Raw genomic sequence first — 13,586 nt, forward strand, 5'->3', positions numbered from 1 at the left:
CAGCTCTCCTGACAGCCACCACGATCATCCCACCATGCGCAGGATGAGCCATCCTGGGAAAAATTTGGCTGGTTATAAAAGAACAAGTAGATTAAAAAAAAAAAAAAAAAAAAAAAAAAAAAAAAAAAAAAAAAAAAAAAAAAAAAAAAAAAAAAAAGATTAAAAAGAAAAATAGACATCACTTAACAGATTTTTGGGAGAAGGGTGGTGGTGAGCTCGTTTTGGTCTGAAAATTACCTGGAGTCTGGGGCATAGGGACTGCTCTCACTGCTGGTAACTGTGGATGTGCAGAGCGAGGGAGGGAAGCTGATGGCAAAGGAGAAAGAGGAGTTATTGCCTCTGGTCTCACTTGGTGAGGATGAGACATTTCCTTTCTTCAGCCATTTGAGGCTTTGTACCTTTGTGACTGCCGTACACCCTGGTTGCCTCACTGGCTACCTGCTGTACCTGCTGTATCATCCAGGAAGGAAGACCAGGCACTTCAGCATCATTGTGTGTTCCCTCTGACACCTAACAGGGTCATGAAGGAGCCTACCTGGTACAGACATTCATGGTACAAATTCAGGGAGCAATACAAAACACCGAAAACCACAAATATGCAATGATTGAGTGAAATCTTCAAAATCATGATTTTTAATCAGAATAATTGAAAGGAGGAAGCATTTTCTGGGTTGGCTTGCTGGTCTTGAGCCTTAGACACTGTTGAGGAATTTTTATGGTACCTCCTGAGGTGAATTAAATACAGGTTTGTGCTCAAGTATAAAAGAAAAATTTAATGAACAATGCATTGGGCAGAGTCCTACCACAATACACAGTTCTACATGGTGTCTGCAAAGATGTGTCATGAGCAGATTCTTTATATACACTTTCACCAGCACCAATCCTGAAAGCAGTTGCATGGGGCACCTCAGACTGCCTGTGGGCCCATCTCCTAGTCCAGCTCTGCTGCCCAACATTGGCCCCTAAGTTTGGGCCCTTGAGTACTCCCATTCCAGTATGGCTACAAGACAATTCTGAGTCTGTTTCTTATCTCATCACCAAGGGAAATTTCACTCCCTTGCAAGGAGTCCTTCTTTCTCTGGCATTTCTGCTTCCAGCCACTTTATCTCGTCTTGTAGGTGTGCCTTCTTGTCCTCCATGCCAGATCATTCCTTAGCCACAAATTACCACTGCTGAGCAGTTACAATTAGAATTTCTCCTTCAACTCTCAGAATTTTACAAAACTGAGGATTAGATTCTCCTTTCCAACAAGGGGAAATCTGAAAGTCACCTTTTTCCACGAGCAGTCAGCAGAATAATGAAAGTCAGGAAAAAAGGCTAAGATGTGTCCATTGGTGAATAACCTGCTCTATATATGTGTCACACTTCCAGAGGGGCTAGGCAGAGTCACTTGGGAGCTGGGAATGGGCTGGATGTGAAATGGTTATTTTCTGTCCAGGGAGGTATCAGATCTTTGTGTTTGGGATGTTGCCAAATTCCATAAATCCAAAATTTCAACTGGATGAAGCTCAAGGAAAAAAAAGCAATTAATCCTGTTGCTAAATACAATAAAGCATTATGTTTTCTTCCTTAAAATGTGTAGTAAAAAGTATTGTAAAAAACCGAGATAAGTTTGCCTTTGTAGTTCTATAGCTCTTTTCTCCAACTGAAGATACATGCTAATATGCTGATGCTGGACTAGGATGGGGTTGCAAATTTGATTGTCCCCAGACTGTTTCTTAGTGCCCTTATTTCTTCTTGCTGGTTTCATTCTTGGGGGGAATAATCATTCAGAATGTTTGTGTATGCCTTCTGCACCCTCAACAAGCAATGAAAATTTCTTGCTCTTGATCTTCTAACCTTAATACCAGCTTTTCATTACAGGACTCTGATTCCAGTGTGACTGTCTACCAATGTGTCTGATAGGTGGACTTTTTTTCCCTGACACTTCTTAACATGATAAATTGTCAGATTAAGTTATTTCCTGGTAAACAGAAGGCATCCAAGAGCTCCCTGGTTGTCCCCATTTCTCCAGGACCTCTGGTCTCAGAGTGCTTGTGTCCTTTGTGAGTGCTTACGTTAAGACTCGCATTCTCTCCTGCTGATGGGATAGCTCCCATAGTTTCTGATTTGCTGTTGAGCATTATGGCACAGAATGGAGACACCATCTGCCACTCACTAATAAGTTAGTTATTCAGCCATAAACTGAATTCAAAGGAAATCTTCAGCTTGCTGAAATTAGTGGGAGTTTTGCTGTTGGCTTCAGTAGGGTCACGACTGGACTTTCACAAGGACTTTCGGTTTGCCTCTGTGCTCTGTGACAGGGGTCCCCAACCCTCACATCAAAGCTCTTTAATGTTTCCTGCAACTTCTATCTTTTTCTTCAATAAGCTCTCCTCTTCTACTGTGATAACTTATACTAGGTAATGATAGAGTTTTCTTGTTCACTGATGACAGGACATGCTGTCCCTCCTTTGCCATTGTAAGTTCCAAGTAATGTTATCTGGCTTGATGGATCATTGCCTTGAGTCATAAGTTATAATTGGGGAAGATGAAGCACACCTGAGCTGAATTTTTCAGGGTAACCAGGGTCAGAGAGACCTTACTGATTCTTGAAGGACAGCTTTCTTGGTAATGCAGCATCTCTATTGCACAGAAAAATCCCATCTATTTGTTCTTAACGTCAGAGAGGAGTCATTATCGAAAATGAATATAATGAGCCTTTCCACTGACGCAATGTTCCATACAACATCCCAATATATCTAATTTTTCACTAGCTCAAGAGTATGTGAAGTCTATGTAGAGTACACTTACCACAGGGAGACAGCTGAGGCACAATTCAATGGCTGGACAATTAGCAGCTGCTGTTGTGAGCTTCTGAGTAAACAGCTATTGCAGTTGTAATGTGGAATGCAAAATTTGACCAAATATAGAAGAGAACTATATATATATAATGTGTGTTATAATGTTTATCCTTACATAACCTCAGAAAGGGCAATCCAAACTTTGCTTCAAGAGTTTGAAGATCAGTCAGACACATAGGTATAAATATCAACCACCAAACTTTTGCCAATGAGCCACTTCTTAGTTACAGCAGTTACTGTTTCCTGTTACGGCTATGAGAAAAAGCATCTTGTATTAAATGCTTGAGTCCTGATGTCTTTATTTCAGCTGCTCTGTGAGAAGTAAACATCTCTTAATTTAAGAATTTGGTGCAAAATCCAACTGTGAGTATTAAATGCAAAGTTGCTACATGCAGTGAGGACAGTAGATGGGTACCAGAGCTTTTGCTAGTGCCACTTTCTCAGTGAGTGATAAACCAGAGGTGATCTTGGCCAGTTTTTTCCCACTGGGTTCCTGCAGAGCTCACTGCTGTCCCACAGACTCCTGGGCTTCCACTCCAGGAAGTGAAGGTAAACATCTACAGTAGCATCAGAATTTGTGGCATCCATGATAGCTCCAGCTCAGTGTATTCAGTTTATGTAGTTAGAGGAAGAGGTCCATCACACTCCTCCTCACCAAGAGATCCCTGAGCAGTAGACTTTGGCTAGTTGTCTCAGAAAAGGGAGGCTTCAGCCATGTCTGTAACAGAACTGACTCAACTCTACTGGTGGAGTGTTATAGGATAAAAATACTACAAATAACATTGTAAGTTGGAACTTAACTAGATGTAATAAAACCTATGTTCAGAGGTGTCAATTTTATTGTAAGGGGTTTTTCAACTGGCTCCCAAGGCTCTGTGTCTTCATGTGTGTATGGTGTGAAGATTTCCAATGCAGAGGGGTTTGCTGATCTTCCTTCCTTGGTTACTGAGAGTAAGATACCCCTAAAGGTGTATGTCTGCATCCAAGCTAATCATCTTTGGCTGTGCTTTTAATCAGTGGAGGAGAGAAACAGTCCCTTAGAGGACAAGATTTCTGTCTTCTTAAGTAAACATCTAAAACCAGGCTGGGTGAGTCATGCCTTAAAGGTGTCTGTCTTCCTCTGTTGACTGTGAAGGGAGCTGGGGGATGACTAGGCCAAATACAAGTATTTATGCTACAGATGTTTAAAACTGGATTAAATTGATCATACCTCTTCTATATTTAAAAATTTATATATATATATATATATGTATATATATATATATATATATATACACTCCTAACATTTAAGTTCCAACACTGGGTTATTTGCCTTCCAGATCAGTGCCATTTATTATTGCCACTTTCCAGGAGTAACTGGCTCCATCCACAAAAGATCAAAGGTGTTGTGGGGCTTGGAGTTGTGATAGCTCAAGGTTAGAGGCTGGTTCCCAAAATGGTCCTGATCACCAAATGAGGTGCCTGTGCTTCCTTCCCATTGCACTCCCTGTGAACCAGAAGCCACTGAGCATTATTCACGTGTGGATGAAAGAGAAGAGCGTGTCTGTATGAGACACAGCCAGCCACCAGCAAACCGGGACGAGATGATTTTAGTGCATTGTACCCTGCTCATTACCTACTGGGGTTTGGAGTCCATTTGTTCCAGGACCTGCAATATGGTTTAGAGATTGCCTTTTTTTTTTTCCTTTACTATCCCTCCATAGAGCCCCCTTATATCCTAAGTTAGGAGTCAAGTGTCTTCAGTCTCACACAAATGGGCTTACGAGGAAGACAAGAAATTACTGTAGAGAGTTACACTAAAATTCCCTTTTTTTTGGAAGTTCTTACGTCCATCAATTGCAGGGTAGTAGCACTTTTCACCCAGCATCATTCTGAGGTGATGAAACAATTAACCTAGAGCACACAAGGTATGTGAAGGGTCAGGGCCTGAGGGCACCAGCCACACTTATGGCCCAGAATGGCTTCCCATGGACCTCACCCACTCTGCCCATGGCTGAGGACCCTGTTTCAGCACCCCAAGGCCAGGAGGCCCTGCCCTGCCTGACCATGGACCTTGTTGATTTGGATCCCTGACCATGGGTCAATGTCCCTGCCTGGCCTTGGCACCAGGGAGGTGCCCAGGGCTGGGGCTGCCCTCTGCTCCCGGTGTTGGGTGGGACAGGCCTGGGCGGCCAGGCACTGCCTGACACCCTGGGGGTCTCCAGGGAGCCCCCCGGCCCAGTGGCACACTGATAGGAAGGTAAAGTGCACATTTAGCTGGAAGTCATGAATGTGTCAACAAGTGCAAACTTCTAATATTTTCTTTATTGGGCATAAAACCCCATTACCAGGGACTTTTTCCTGCTGCTGCTCTCTGCTGCTGAGATACTGCTAAAATAAAAAAAGTCTTCCTCTTTTATTAGATTCTTTTGCAAGCATAGTGTAAATAGCACAGCTGATAGGAGAGCCTTAGTTTTCCCATGGTGATATTGTACTTTTCAGACAAATCAACTCCAAAAGCTATCACACATGAGTGATTGTGGGTAACTGGGCACCAGCTGGGAATTTCAGGCCCCTGATGAACAAGCAGGTCTTGTCAAATGCTGTCTCGGAGTCTTCAGGCCCCGGTCACTGTGACCCGTGTGTTAAAACCCACTCAGGGAGAAAATAAAGCTGATTATCTGCCGTTTCCTCAGCTCAGTGGCTGTTTACTTGTATCTCAGAAGGTTTTCTGACACTGCGCTGCAGAGCAGCCAGTCCACAGTTTCAGATTACCAGGCCAGAGGGAGAGCTGCAATTAACAGCAGAGCAGGAATTAGAAGATCTGTTCCTGGAAATCAGCTTGGCTATAGACAATTGAAACTCATAGCAGAATAAACCATAAGTGGTTGAAAACCCTTGATTATTTTTTTTGCTAATTTCCACAATTAATGTTTACAATGCACATGTAATTAGTGTGGTGCAGGTTATAATAAGCAGATGACATATGTACCATTGCCACAGTCTCTCTCCAGAAATGAGTCACTGAATATACTGCCAGCCACGCTGGGGGGTGCAAGACTGAGGGTGCCCTGACTGCGTTGAAGCCTATCAAAAGAGGCTTCCCCCAGGAGCTGCAGTGATTGCTGGCTGCCACCTCCTGCCGCCTTTCAGGGGAGCTCAAGGGATAGCTGTAATTTTGGACAAGGCAGGTTGGATCCCAACGCATCTGTATGACTACAGCTGAAGACTGTGGGTAAGAATATGGGGGGGAAGTTTGGTGTTTCCATTCCCTGAGATTATTACTGCATGAGCTAAAATCAAGCAGAAGCCCTGAAATGGCTGTTCTAAAATAACCCATTAAAGGTGGACCATACTTACAGACAGTCACATGATTTCAAACCTGAATTTGTGCCAGGTAGTGCTAGATTGCATTACAGAAAAATGGTGGTCTTGGTTCACCAGGGCAATGCACCAGGAAAAATTTCTGTGCAAAAATAGTGTATCCAAGGACTGCAACAGAAGCAGGGACAAGGAACCATGACACCCACTGGTGAGGCTGCCAGATGCAACAAGCCTGCATTAGATTTCAAGAGGTAAAAGCAAACTGGCCTTTTAGTCCTCAAGTTTGGGGACTAAGGATTTTTTTCTGCTTCATTTCAAGTTTTTATCTTTTGATAGTGACAGCTCTGGAGACATCTGTGTCCTTGTCACAGTTGCAGAAGAGGAGAGAATGAAGCCACATTGCAAGTATTTGGTTGAAAACATCTTGATGATCAGAAACCCCTCATTCTGTGTCCTGGTCCCTGTAATCATGACTTTGACATGAATTGAGCTATTGAAAACATAAAGTCTTAATTGAAGATTGGAAGAAAATAGCCCTGCAGGTATGACACCTGCTACCACTGGGAACTTCATTAGGTATAACTTTCAAGCGCCTTGATTTAGGTCTCACATTTTCAAAGCTCAATTTGATGGTCAGTCCTTGGATTCACGAAAGTTCTGTGACTGCTGGTTACAAAGATTTGTACTGCATGTAATGACTTGCTGATTTCATGTGCAGAAGTTTGAAATGCAGAGATGAGTCTGGCAAGTTAAGTACTTCTCTTATAAAGCCATTTTGGGAGCTACTGTTATTAACAGCAATCAAGAAATAAAAATGATCTAGCAAATAAATATCACTTTAGAGTTGGACTTTAGCAATGGGCTAATTTTCTGGAATTGTTTCTGAATTTTTACTTTATAAAGTAGTTGCACTTAAGATTTTATTGTGTAAGGTCAGAATGTTTTGCTAGCAGGACACTTTTAGTCCTGTGTCCCCAGAAGCAGCAAAGTGGGGTCACCATAACACTGCAGCTGCTTCTGTCCTCTGTTGAGCAGATTGGGCATGTCTGTGCTGCTTAAACGAAAGAGGACTAGGTCATGTGCTTCAGGAAAGGGCACGTGATTATCTGTCCTGTTGAGTAATTCAGGATGGTTTTGGTCTGTGCTAGCTAGTCCTCCTCCAAAGAGCATTTGGGCCCAATTCAACCACTCACATTGGCCAAGGACTATTTCTAGCAAGACAACTGTTTTTGTGGCAGGGGATTAGCTGGCTGGATGTGAACTGACCTGTGAGTCTGAGACTCACTTTATTCACTGTTATACTGTATTTTTTCTCTTTCCCAGGAATTTCTAGATTTGATTTACTTTATTCACATGCCTGTATCTGTTTTGAAAATCTTTGGCATGCATTAGGGACAGACAACAGTCCAAAGGGTCACTGTTCAGGGTCAGAGAAACATTCCAGTTTTTGAAGTATAAATGAAACTTGGAAGTAGTGTTTCAGTCATCTGGGATTTCTAAATAGGACTGGAAAATTTTAAGAAACTAAGCTGTTTTTTCAGTATTGGCCTAAACCTCAAACAATATATATTCCTTCAAGCTCTCTTAAGTTAAACTTGCATAGTAGAATACCTGATGGTATCAGATGATTTATGATAATCATCTCATATCCTTGTCTTAGTTCACTAGGGAATAATTTCTTAATAAATACATATGGAGTCCTGGGTTATTTTGTTAGCATCTGCGAATGGCTGTTTTGTCTGAAATTCCTCTGAGAGTTAACTGTGTCAACATTTGTTGTGAAATGCTTTTATTTACTGTGTAACAGGGTGAGAACAGCAGTGGGTTTTCCTGTAAATGTGAAATTCTTCTTGGCTGACACAATGTGCAGACCCCTGCCAAGAAAAAGCTGGGTAGTGGCTGCATTCCTTACTGGCTCGATTGGTATGCCTGGGTGTGTGTGCAGGTATGTGCACACATATGGAAAACCACACGTGTACCTGAGGGGCTGAAAATGCTTGAGCACTGGCCAACACCACCACACGGTCCCTTCTGGTATAGCCATGGATGTTGCAGTCCCTGTTTGGGCTGCAGTTAGCTTGCATATGTGAGCATGCACAACAATCAGACTTCACCAAAGACTTAGTCATTCTTGCCACTGTAGGTACAAACTCAGTGTCAGGACTTTGGCTTACTTTTTAGCTTTATGATATATGCCCTGTCTTTCTAAATACTGAGAAACATCTTGAGTGTAGCAGCAAAACAGAACGAGCAATCAGTCCTTGCTAGATGTAGTTGTGGCTGGCACTGCTGGCTCTCGCTCAGTTTCTGCCACCTCAGCCTAAAAGCTTGCTGAAGTCTCAAAGCACTGCCCTGTGTGCAAGTTAATCTATCCTGAGTTGCCGAGGGCTTATTAGCTCAGCCACTGCACTACCCTAGTGCCACTATGCAGTACCCAGATCAGGGTATCTAGTGTCTAGACAGCTTAAAGACCAGGGAGAGTAGATATGCATAGCCTAAGGTCATATTTGGGACTTAGGGGTATTTGGCTTCCTTGGAAAAGCGTTTTATGAAGGAGCTTTCATAAAAACTGGTAGAGGAAATAATGTAGAGAGAAAAAAAGAACCTCCAAATATTCTGTAGATAATGTCCCTGAATTTTCCCACTGAGAGTCACAATACTGCTTCCACTTGCTTCAGCCAGTGTTCTAAGGATTAGAAGCAGTGTGATTGCATCTTGGTGGGAGCTTTCCACAGAAAGACAGTATTTGTGTGCTGGGAGCAAAGGTATGTACTGAAACAAAGATGGCAATCCTGTTTTTAGGGAGATATCAGCATGTACATGTCCTGGGAGATGATCCAAATAAATTCTCACTTGAGAATGTCAGCCTTGGTGTCTTTTTCTATTTGGAGAGGATTTGCAGAAGCCTTTGATGCTACATGTGCCTGGACTAATTGCACGAATAGAATGCTATAACCTGCCTTATGCATGTGGCAGTACTTATATAGCTCTCCTCATCATAAGATTGGACCACCTGAGTAACAGTTCTCAAAATATAAGAACATTGCTTGTGTTTGTTGGTTGCCTTAGATCAATCTAAGCTGTGTAGTACGAGTAAGTTCAGTTATCATCATACATTGTGTAATCAGGAAGAGAATACTACAATCACTGTAAAAGCCTCAGTGTAATTGCTGTCAACAGTAAAAAATAAAACCACGACTTTGCTTTACCAGAAGCTAGTGTTCTAGTCTGGTTAAACTATCGCTCTGCTCAAAAGCACTATTTGCAGTTGTTTGTCACTGCTCCCTTCTTGATAAATTTTAGTTTGTATATTCACATTTGATACCGTTCTTAGAGGCTTTAATATAATAAAAATCCATTTAGAGAAGTGTTAAAGTGAGTTGATAATTTTCTCTTGCTGTCTGTGGGGCAGGATTCCACCCACTGCCCCCATGACCATGAAATGAAAACAGCTGCCTGAGGAAGACATGCAGGAGAGCAGGACCTGGAGGCTGAGCCCTGAGCAATTAACACGTCTCCTGAATTTGGCCAGAAGATCCAGGGTGCCAGCACCATCCTTCTGCTGGTCAGAGACAACTCTTCTGTGTTTTGCAGTGGGGAGAGAAAGAAATCAATAGCAGTTTATATTCCTGTGCCTCCTGTCATATTCAGTAATGGCTCTGCTGTTACTTACAGTGGCAGGTCATCACAGTGAGCAATGAGGCAGAGCTACAGTGTGTTGGAAATGGAACTGATCTGTAATAACGTTATGAATATGGTGATGCAATGGCTTTAGGTGGTGACAAGACCAGGGCAGGTGGTTACTGATTAAGTTTCTATTGGGGCTGGAGAGAGAATGAACAAATAAGCCATGCAACAGCTCCCAGCTCCCAGGTTGAAATCAATTGGCAAAATCATCAGGTATAAAGATCTGTCCCCAAAGAAATTACAAGCGTATTTCATCAGGTTATGAACTGGCAGCAAGGGAAAACCACAAGTTAAGCCCCATGAGTGGAAGTGCTCCTGACCAAAGCTGTCTAAAGAAGACATTAACAGAACAGGAGAGAAAGGGGACTTCTCACTGATGAGGAATAATGTACCTTGTAAAGGTTATTTATAGTGGCTTTTTAATGTTTTCAAGTTATGTTTTTCTTCAAAAAGTTTTTTATTTTAGTTAGTAATGTTTTGCTTTAGGCAGGGCACTAAACTGCTGATCTGCTGTCATCAGGGAGGTTCCTGCTCAGGGCTGAAGATTTGGGAGTGCTTCGGGAACCACAGCCTCTCACTCCATGTGTCTCTCACTCTGAAAGGTGGAGGATACTCATGGGTGCCAGGGGGCCATGAGAAGCACACCAGGGATATAGAGACTCCAGTGAAAAAGAGATTTGCAAATGTCAGCTCACAAGATTAGTGTTACCATTATCAGTCTAACAACAGCAGGTTGGTAGACATTACTTGCTCTCCTTCAGTTAGTCTCCAGGTATACATTGGTCCCAAATCTTTTCCATACATGCAGGCTCCCATCTGGGAGGAATTTGGGAAGCTTCTCCCATGTCAATGTACAGGAAGACAAAGTGTCTTGTCACTCTTCAGGTCTTAATTTGCTGCTTCCAGATTAGGAAAAGGTACGTGAGAAAATCTTTATTCTTTCCTAATTTTCTGCTAGCTAGTTCTCTGTTCTGCTTGGAAATATTCCATGTCTTATGATTAACCTGGGGTCACCACAGCTCCGTACCAGTCCTACTGTATCCTTCCCACCTTTGCTTTTGGGGCACCTCCTTCCTCCTTTTCCAGCTTGCCATTTTTCAGAAATGCCTGTCACAAGGCCATTTGAGCAGGAGTCTATCTACCTGTGTTGTCCCTTCAATAGTATTTCAACCCATTGTCTACCTTTTAACAACACATAGCTGAAGGTTAGATATCCATTGATTCTTTAATATCTTTCATCAAGATAGGCAGCTGTATGATCTCTCCTGTGTCTTCCTCAAGCAAAAGGATGCAGTGTAGACTTGTTCTTATTAATCAGAGAATCTATTAAAAAAAAAATCCTAGAAAACCAGCTCTTGACAGTGCTGCTGCTCAGGGAGCCACTTTTTTGCAAGGAAGCAAGCAAGGCTGAATTCATTTCACATGCTGGTACTGTTTATCAAATAGTGTTAACTAGGATAAATTTTTTCAGCGTTACTGTTTTATAAAGGTCCCTCCACTCTGACCTTGTACCTGCTGCTCTGTGTCAGGTAAGCCTTTTTACTGAACAGTTTGTGACGATATCTTCCAAGTCACTGGCCTCAGATCATCCCACGAGTCTGGGTCATCACTATGGATAACAGTTTTATTTTACCTTGATCTGAGTTAAATTTATTTTACCACAGCATTGGTCAATTTCCTAGTCAGTTTCTGCCTCTTGCAGCTTCTTACAGAGTAATAATCTTTTTTTAGTTGCATGTCATTTACAAAAATTTACCAGTTTGCTGGGAGTTTTATCCTTCATTCTTTCTACTCTTTTCACACAATATATGAAACTGTTGATCTCTCTACAAATCTCTGGAAGGAACTTGTCTCACTGATAATGGGACGGATATTTATGATACTGAATGAACATCAACATTAAGATGCTCCCTCTTAGGACATGTATGCATTGCAGGTCTCATTGGATCTGGCATCATAGACTGAGAAATGTGAAAGAAAGACAGAGCAATGCTTTCAGTAGCTTAAAAGAGCTCAGTTCCCATAAAAGCCTGTTGTCTGCCACTGAAGTGTTCTGCAGCTCTCTATTTCTGTGTTTCACAGTTCAGCTCTCCAAAGCTTGGGTCATCTACTATCAAATTCCTTCCAAGTATCTTGACACACGGTGATGGGGCAAATGCTCACCCTAAAGAAGCATGTGGTCATTTAGGTCAGGTAAAACAAAGGAGTTTATCACTCTCTACCGGGTAATTTTGTTAAGCTGACTGACTTCATGGAACCATGATCTCTTCATTGTTCTTCTCATCTGACACCAATCCATCTGGCTTTTCTTTCTCACCAAGAAAAAATGTCCTGCAGTTCCTTGTTAGTTTTATAACAGTATGATGAAGAGGTGGACCACAGTGACTGGGGATGCTTCTGTACTGAAAGGTCCAAAGTGTGGCCAGCAGATGTGCCCACCAATAGCGATGAAAGAATGATTGGACAGATTGTCGTGCCAGCCACTGGTCCTACATGACCTGGTTTTCCTTCATTAAGTAGCCATATTGCTTTCCTTACTTCTTCCTCCCTCCCAAGCATCATTAGACAGTCAGCTGGTTGTTTGGTGGTGTTGCTGGTTTTGGTTTTTTTTTAATAAAAAACCCATGTCTGTTCTAAAATGCTGTAAGATGTCCTCAGATTTTCAGAAGGGATGATGGAACTGAAGTGCTTTCTGACCTAGACAAATGCAAGACTGAAAAGAGTATGTGGCAGAAGTCAGACAGGAAAGGATTGCAGTGTCGCAGCACAAAGGGGAGCAGACTGGACACCCACAGCTGTCTTAGGCAACTAGGAGGGAAAGGGTCTATGATGTGTCTACTGGAAAGGAGATAACTGGGCTAACAAGTAGGAGGGAAAAAGATAGAGTGGATAATTAGAAAGAAAAAGGAAAGAAAAAGGATCCCTGTGAAGATTTAGATGGGTCAGATAAACAGTGAGATGTCAGGGACTGGATGAAACATTTGAAATGCAGCATTCATTAATATTTTGTCTGTCTTATCTCAGACTAATTTATTTTATGGATGTGGAGATCTGTTCCTGCTGATATATCGAGATGATTTTCAGGCAACTTTACTGGTTTTTTGAACTGTTTCTTAAGCAGGAATTCTCAACATTTCTTGAGGCCCTGTGCTGGTTTTCTAAATTTCCCAGTCTTTGAAGCCATGAATCACCAAGCCACTATTATTTCTGTGCTATTTATCAGGAAATTTCCAGGTAATTTTCTCTTGCCTCCAGCAGCTTTGGAAATTATTGCTACCCAGTGGGCTCATATGGTCTGATCACATGTTGTGCCAGTTGCCCCAAGAAAAAAAGCCAAAAATTGTGGACAGGAGAGTTGGGAGTAACCAAAGAGCAAACATCAGGCTGCTCTCCAAACATGCCACTCCTTAGCAAATAATACAGAGCAAAAAACTGATAAAATTAATTTGGCTTTTAGTCTACTTGTTTTCAGCTGTAAGTTATTCACAAGTATTTGTGATTTGCTCAAAACCCAAAAATGTGCCATTAAGTTCCAGACAGCATAAAGGTCAGGATGTCCTTTCAGTTAGTGCGGTGGCAACCTTCCCTTCCAACACAGCTGCCCCCAGGAGAGGGAGTGACCAAGGGAAAGCATACCTCTTTTGTTCTGGCTTAATCCTCATTGCCAACACCATGGAAAGCAAAGCTTTTCCAGCTGAGGGTAAGGTTTATGTAAGGAAATTTCAGGTTCAAACATGACAACTGAGAGAGGTG

This window comes from Athene cunicularia (genome assembly GCF_003259725.1).
Source record: "Athene cunicularia isolate RWA chromosome Z unlocalized genomic scaffold, athCun1 chrZ_part1, whole genome shotgun sequence".
Lineage (NCBI taxonomy): Eukaryota > Metazoa > Chordata > Aves > Strigiformes > Strigidae > Athene > Athene cunicularia.